The following is a 6,670-nucleotide window of genomic DNA, read 5'->3' on the forward strand; positions in this document are numbered from 1 at the left end:
TCTAATTGGTGGTAGTGATGGGGAGGGGCAGAGTGTCTATACTGCTGTTCTAATTGGTGGTAGTAATAGGGGAGGGGCAGAGTGTCTATACTGCTGTTCTGATTGGTGGTAGTAATGGGTAGATCAACGCTCTGCTCTCTGTGTGTTCGGCAGCTTAGATTAATGTGAAAAAATATCTAAACTTAACATGCAAAGTGTTGATCCCATGTTTAAATAATAAAGTAAAGTGTTGATCCCATGTTTAAATAATAAAGTAACGTGTTGATCCCATGTTTAAATAATAAAGTAACGTGTTGATCCCATGTTTAAATAATAAAGTGTTGATCCCATGTTTAAATAATAAAGTAACGTGTTGATCCCATGTTTAAATAATAAAGTAATGTGTCGATCCCATGTTTAAATAATAAAGTAACGTGTTGATCCCATGTTTAAATAATAAAGTGTTGATCCCATGTTTAAATAATAAAGTGTTGATCCCATGTTTAAATAATAAAGTGTTGATCCCATGTTTAAATAATAAAGTAACGTGTTGATCCCATGTTTAAATAATAAAGTAACGTGTTGATCCCATGTTTAAATAATAAAGTAAAGTGTTGATCCCATGTTTAAATAATAAAGTAACGTGTTGATCCCATGTTTAAATAATAAAGTAAAGTGTTGATCCCATGTTTAAATAATAAAGTGTTGATCCCATGTTTAAATAATAAAGTAAAGTGTTGATCCCATGTTTAAATAATAAAGTGTTGATCCCATGTTTAAATAATAAAGTGTTGATCCCATGTTTAAATAATAAAGTAACGTGTTGATCCCATGTTTAAATAATAAAGTAAAGTGTTGATCCCATGTTTAAATATCCCATGTTTAAATAATAAAGTAAAGTGTTGATCCCATGTTTAAATAATAATGTAAAGTGTTGATCCCATGTTTAAATAATAAAGTGTTGATCCCATGTTTAAATATCCCATGTTTAAATAATAAAGTAAAGTGTTGATCCCATGTTTAAATAATAAAGTAACGTGTTGATCCCATGTTTAAATAATAAAGTAATGTGTTGATCCCATGTTTAAATAATAAAGTAAAGTGTTGATCCCATGTTTAAATAATAAAGTGTTGATCCCATGTTTAAATAATAAAGTGTTGATCCCATGTTTAAATAATAAAGTGTTGATCCCATGTTTAAATAATAAAGTAACGTGTTGATCCCATGTTTAAATAATAAAGTAAAGTGTTGATCCCATGTTTAAATATCCCATGTTTAAATAATAAAGTAAAGTGTTGATCCCATGTTTAAATAATAATGTAAAGTGTTGATCCCATGTTTAAATAATAAAGTAAAGTGTTGATCCCATGTTTCCTTAGATGAAATAAATGATCCCAGACATGAACAGAAAGTGTATTTCTCTCAAATTTGGTTCACAAATTTGTTTACATGCCTGTTATCCATCCACCTGACAGGTGTGGCAAGTCAAGAAGCTGATTAAACACCATGATCATTACACAGGTGCACCTTGTGCTGGGGACAACAAAAGGTCACTCTAAAATTTGTAGTTTTGTCACACAACACCATGCCACAGATGTCTCAAATTTTGAGGTTTAGGGCTCCTGGGCACCTGGCTCCCAAGTGGTTGGGCCTATCTGGACAGGCCCACCCATAGCTGTGACCCTGCCCAGTCATGTGAAATCCATTGATTAGGGCCTAATACATTTATTTAAATTGACTGACTTCCTTCTATACACTGAAAGTCAGTAAAATATTTGAGAAGATTGCTTGTTGTGTTTGTAGTTTTGTTCAATATATGATACTTTGATGACTCGGTCTTCCTGTACTGTAGCTGTACCCTCCACAGGGAGTAAGATTTATACTGTAGCTGTACACTCCACAGAGAGTAAGATTTATACTGTAGCTGTACCCTCCACAGGGAGTAAGATTTATACTGTAGCTGTACCCTCCACACGGAGTAAGATTTATACTGTAGCTGTACCCTCCACAGGGAGTATGATTTATACTGTAGCTGTACCCTCCACAGGGAGTATGATTTATACTGAAGCTGTACCCTCCACAGAGAGTAAGATTTATACTGTAGCTGTACCCTCCACAGGGAGTAAGATTTATACTGTAGCTGTACCCTCCACAGGGAGTATGATTTATACTGAAGCTGTACCCTCCACAGAGAGTAAGATTTATACTGTAGCTGTACCCTCCACAGGGAGTAAGATTTATACTGTAGCTGTACCCTCCACAGGGAGTAAGATTTATACTGTAGCTGTACCCTCCACAGGGAGTATGATTTATACTGATGCTGTACCCTCCACAGATAGTAAGATTTATACTGTAGCTGTACCCTCCACAGGGAGTAAGATTTATACTGTAGCTGTACCCTCCACAGGGAGTAAGATTTATACTGCAGCTGTACCCTCCACAGGGAGTAAGATTTATACTGTAGCTGTACCTTCCACAGGAAGTAAGATTTATACTGTAGCTGTACCCTCCACAGGGAGTAAGATTTATACTGTAGCTGTACCCTCCACAGGGAGTAAGATTTATACTGCAGCTGTACCCTCCACAGGGAGTAAGATTTATACTGTAGCTGTACCCTCCACAGGGAGTAAGATTTATACTGTAGCTCTACCCTCCACAGGGAGTAAGATTTATACTGTAGCTCTACCCTCCACAGGGAGTAAGATTTATACTGTAGCTGTATGCTCCACAGGGAGTAAGATTTATACTATAGCTGTATGCTCCACAGGGAGTAAGTGAGATTCTGTGTATCTTATCGTAGTGGAAGTATGATTTCATTCTTCATTTTCTGACATGTCTGAAAACCACTTCTAGAACTAACTAACTAACTAACTAACTAACTAACTAACTAACTAACTAACTAACTAACTAACTAACTCCCTAACTAACTAACTAACTCTAACTAACTAACTCCCTAACTAACTAACTCCCTCCCTCCCTCCCTCCCTCCCTCCCTCCCTCCCTCCCTCCCTCCCTCCCTCCCTCCCTCCCTCCCTCCCTCCCTCCCTCCCTCCCTCCCTCCCTCCCTCCCTCCCTCCCTCCCTCCCTCCCTCCCTCCCTCCCTCACCATCTCTATCTGTCTCTCCCCCTCTCGCTCTCTCTTTGCAGCTATGGCGACATGGTCGAGCACTTCCTGGTTCTCGAGGGGTTGGGTCAGTACTGTGTGTGGGAGGAGACTTCTCGTCTCTCAACCGATTGGTCGACTTCTACAGATCACACAGCATCGCCCAGGAGAGACCTGTCTACCTTACCGACCCTCCTGACACACCTCTACACACACACACACCTGCACACCCTCTCACACACACTGCCATGCATCTACCGGACCCTAACCCAAACCCCTACACACCCCTAACCCTAACACACACACACACCCCTAACCCGTATCTAGCTGAGCACCACACACACCCCACTCACCCTCGCGCACACACCCCTAACCCTAACACACACACCACAAACTCCCCAAACACACACCACACACACACCCCTACCCAACACCCCCCAGCCCCAGCCAGCTACTCCAACAGAAGAGAACCAAGCAGGAACCTGAACTGGGGCTATTCTGCCCCTACATAACCACACACACACGCACGCACGCACACACACACACACACACACACACACACACACACACACACACACACACACACACACACACACACACACACACACACACACACACACACACACACACACACACACACACACACGTCTACGTAACTCTGATCACTATATATGCAAAAGAATGTGGGCACCCCCTCAAATGAGTGGATTTGGCTATTTCACCCACATCTGTTGCTGACAGGTGTATCAAATCGAGCCCACACGCCATGCAATCTCCACAGACAAACATTGACAGTAGAATGGCCTCACTGAGGAGCTCAGTGACTTTCAACACCGGCATAGGATGCCACTTTTCCAACAAGTCAGTTTGTCAAATTTCAAGTCAGTTTGTCAAATTTCAAGTCAGTTTGTAAAACTCGTCTATCCTCGATTGCAACACATCACTACCGAGTTCCACACTGCCTCTGGAAGCAACGTCAGCACAAGAACTGTTCGTCGGGAGTTTCCTGAAATGGGTTTCCATGGCAGCCGGCATACAATGACATTCTAGACGACTCTTCCATCCTTGGAGCCCTTTCTTGTTTCAGCATGACGATGCCCCCTGTGCAGAAAGCCAGGTCTATACAGAAGTGGCCTACTCACTAAAAGGTCTATACAGAAGAGGCCTACTCACTAAAAGGTCTATACAGAAGAGGCCTACTCACTAAAAGGTCTATACAGAAGAGGCCTACTCACTAAAAGGTCTATACAGAAGAGGCCTACTCACTAAAAGGTCTATACAGAAGAGGCCTACTCACTAAAAGGTCTATACAGAATTGGCCTACTCACTAAAAGGTCTATACAGAAGAGGCCTACTCACTAAAAGGTCTATACAGAAGAGGCCTACTCACTAAAAGGTCTATACAGAAGAGGCCTACTCACTAAAAGGTCTATACAGAAGAGGCCTACTCACTAAAAGGTCTATACAGAAGAGTGGAGGCTGGTATAGCAGCAATGTTCCAACATCTAGTGGAAAGCCTTCCCAGAAGAGTGGAGGCTGTTATAGCAGCAATGTTCCAACATCTAGTGGAAAGCCTTCCCAGAAGAGTGGAGGCTGTTATAGCAGCAATGTTCCAACATCTAGTGGAAAGCCTTCCCAGAAGAGTGGAGGCTGTTATAGCAGCAATGTTCCAACATCTAGTGGAAAGCCTTCCCAGAAGAGTGGAGGCTGTTATAGCAGCAATGTTCCAACATCTAGTGGAAAGCCTTCCCAGAAGAGTGGAGGCTGTTATAGCAGCAATGTTCCAACATCTAGTGGAAAGCCTTCCCAGAAGAGTGGAGGCTGTTATAGCAGCAATGTTCCAACATCTAGTGGAAAGCCTTCCCAGAAGAGTGGAGGCTGTTATAGCAGCAATGTTCCAACATCTAGTGGAAAGCCTTCCCAGAAGAGTGGAGGCTGTTATAGCAGCAATGTTCCAACATCTAGTGGAAAGCCTTCCCAGAAGAGTGGAGGCTGTTATAGCAGCAATGTTCCAACATCTAGTGGAAAGCCTTCCCAGAAGAGTGGAGGCTGTTATAGCAGCAATGTTCCAACATCTAGTGGAAAGCCTTCCCAGAAGAGTGGAGGCTGTTATAGCAGTAATGTTCCCGACATCTAGTAGAAAGCCTTCCCAGAAGAGTGGAGGCTGTTATAGCAGCAATGTTCCTACAACTTGGTATGAAAGCCTTCCCAGAAGAGTGGAGGTTGTTATAGCAGCAATGTTCCTACATCTAGTGGAAAGCCTTCCCAGAAGAGTGGAGGCTGTTATAGCAGCAATGTTCCAACATCTAGTGGAAAGCCTTCCCAGAAGAGTGGAGGCTGTTATAGCAGTAATGTTCCTGACATCTAGTAGAAAGCCTTCCCAGAAGAGTGGAGGCTGTTATAGCAGCAATGTTCCTGCATCTAGTGGAAAGCCTTCCCAGAAGAGTGGAGGCTGTTATAGCAGCAATGTTCCTGCATCTAGTGGAAAGCCTTCCCAGAAGAGTGGAGGCTGTTGTAGCAGCAATGTTCCAACATCTAGTGGAAAGCCTTCCCAGAAGAGTGGAGGCTGTTATAGCAGCAATGTTCCTACATCTAGTGGAAAGCCTTCCCAGAAGAGTGGAGGCTGTTATAGCAGCAATGTTCCTACATCTAGTGGACAGCCTTCCCAGAAGAGAGGAGGCTGTTATAGCAGCAATGTTCCAACATCTAGTGGAAAGCCTTCCCAGAAGAGTGGAGGCTGTTATAGCAGTAATGTTCCCGACATCTAGTAGAAAGCCTTCCCAGAAGAGTGGAGGCTGTTATAGCAGCAATGTTCCAACATCTAGTGGAAAGCCTTCCCAGAAGAGTGGAGGCTGTTATAGCAGCAATGTTCCTACATCTAGTGGAAAGCCTTCCCAGAAGAGTGGAGACTGTTATAGCAGCAATGTTCCTACATCTAGTGGAAAGCCTTCCCAGAAGAGTGGAGGCTGTTATAGCAGTAATGTTCCCGACATCTAGTAGAAAGCCTTCCCAGAAGAGTGGAGGCTGTTATAGCAGCAATGTTCCTGCATCTAGTGGAAAGCCTTCCCAGAAGAGTGGAGGCTGTTATAGCAGCAATGTTCCAACATCTAGTGGAAAGCCTTCCCAGAAGAGTGGAGGCTGTTATAGCAGCCATGTTCCTACATCTAGTGGAAAGCCTTCCCAGAAGAGTGGAGGCTGGTATAGCAGCAATGTTCCTACGTCTGGTGGAAAGCCTTCCCAGAAGAGTGGAGGCTGTTATAGCAGCAATGTTCCTGACATCTAGTGGAAAGCCTTCCCAGAAGAGTGGAGGCTGTTATAGCAGCAATGTTCCTACATCTAGTGGAAAGCCTTCCCAGGAGAGTGGAGGCTGTTATAGCAGCAATGTTCCAACATCTAGTGGAAAGCCTTCCCAGAAGAGTGCAGGCTGTTATAGCAGCTGTTATAGCAGCAATAACAGTTAGTTATTGTAGTATTGATGCAACATGCTATGGGTCTGGTTGGGGTCAGGGGTCAGGGTGAGGTGTATTTCATGTAACAGTTAGTTATTGTAGTATTGATGCAACATGCTATGGGTCTGGTTGAGGTAT

At 43.1% G+C, this 6,670-nt stretch overlaps 1 pseudogene; it reads left to right on the forward strand.

Annotated features, from left to right (window-relative positions):
• LOC124023061 overlaps window positions 1-4,228 on the forward strand; it is a 26,432-nt pseudogene extending 22,204 nt beyond the window's left edge.
• The last annotated feature ends 2,442 nt before the right edge of the window (window positions 4,229-6,670 follow it).

This window comes from Oncorhynchus gorbuscha, unplaced genomic scaffold (genome assembly GCF_021184085.1).
Source record: "Oncorhynchus gorbuscha isolate QuinsamMale2020 ecotype Even-year unplaced genomic scaffold, OgorEven_v1.0 Un_scaffold_1493, whole genome shotgun sequence".
NCBI lineage: Eukaryota > Metazoa > Chordata > Actinopteri > Salmoniformes > Salmonidae > Oncorhynchus > Oncorhynchus gorbuscha.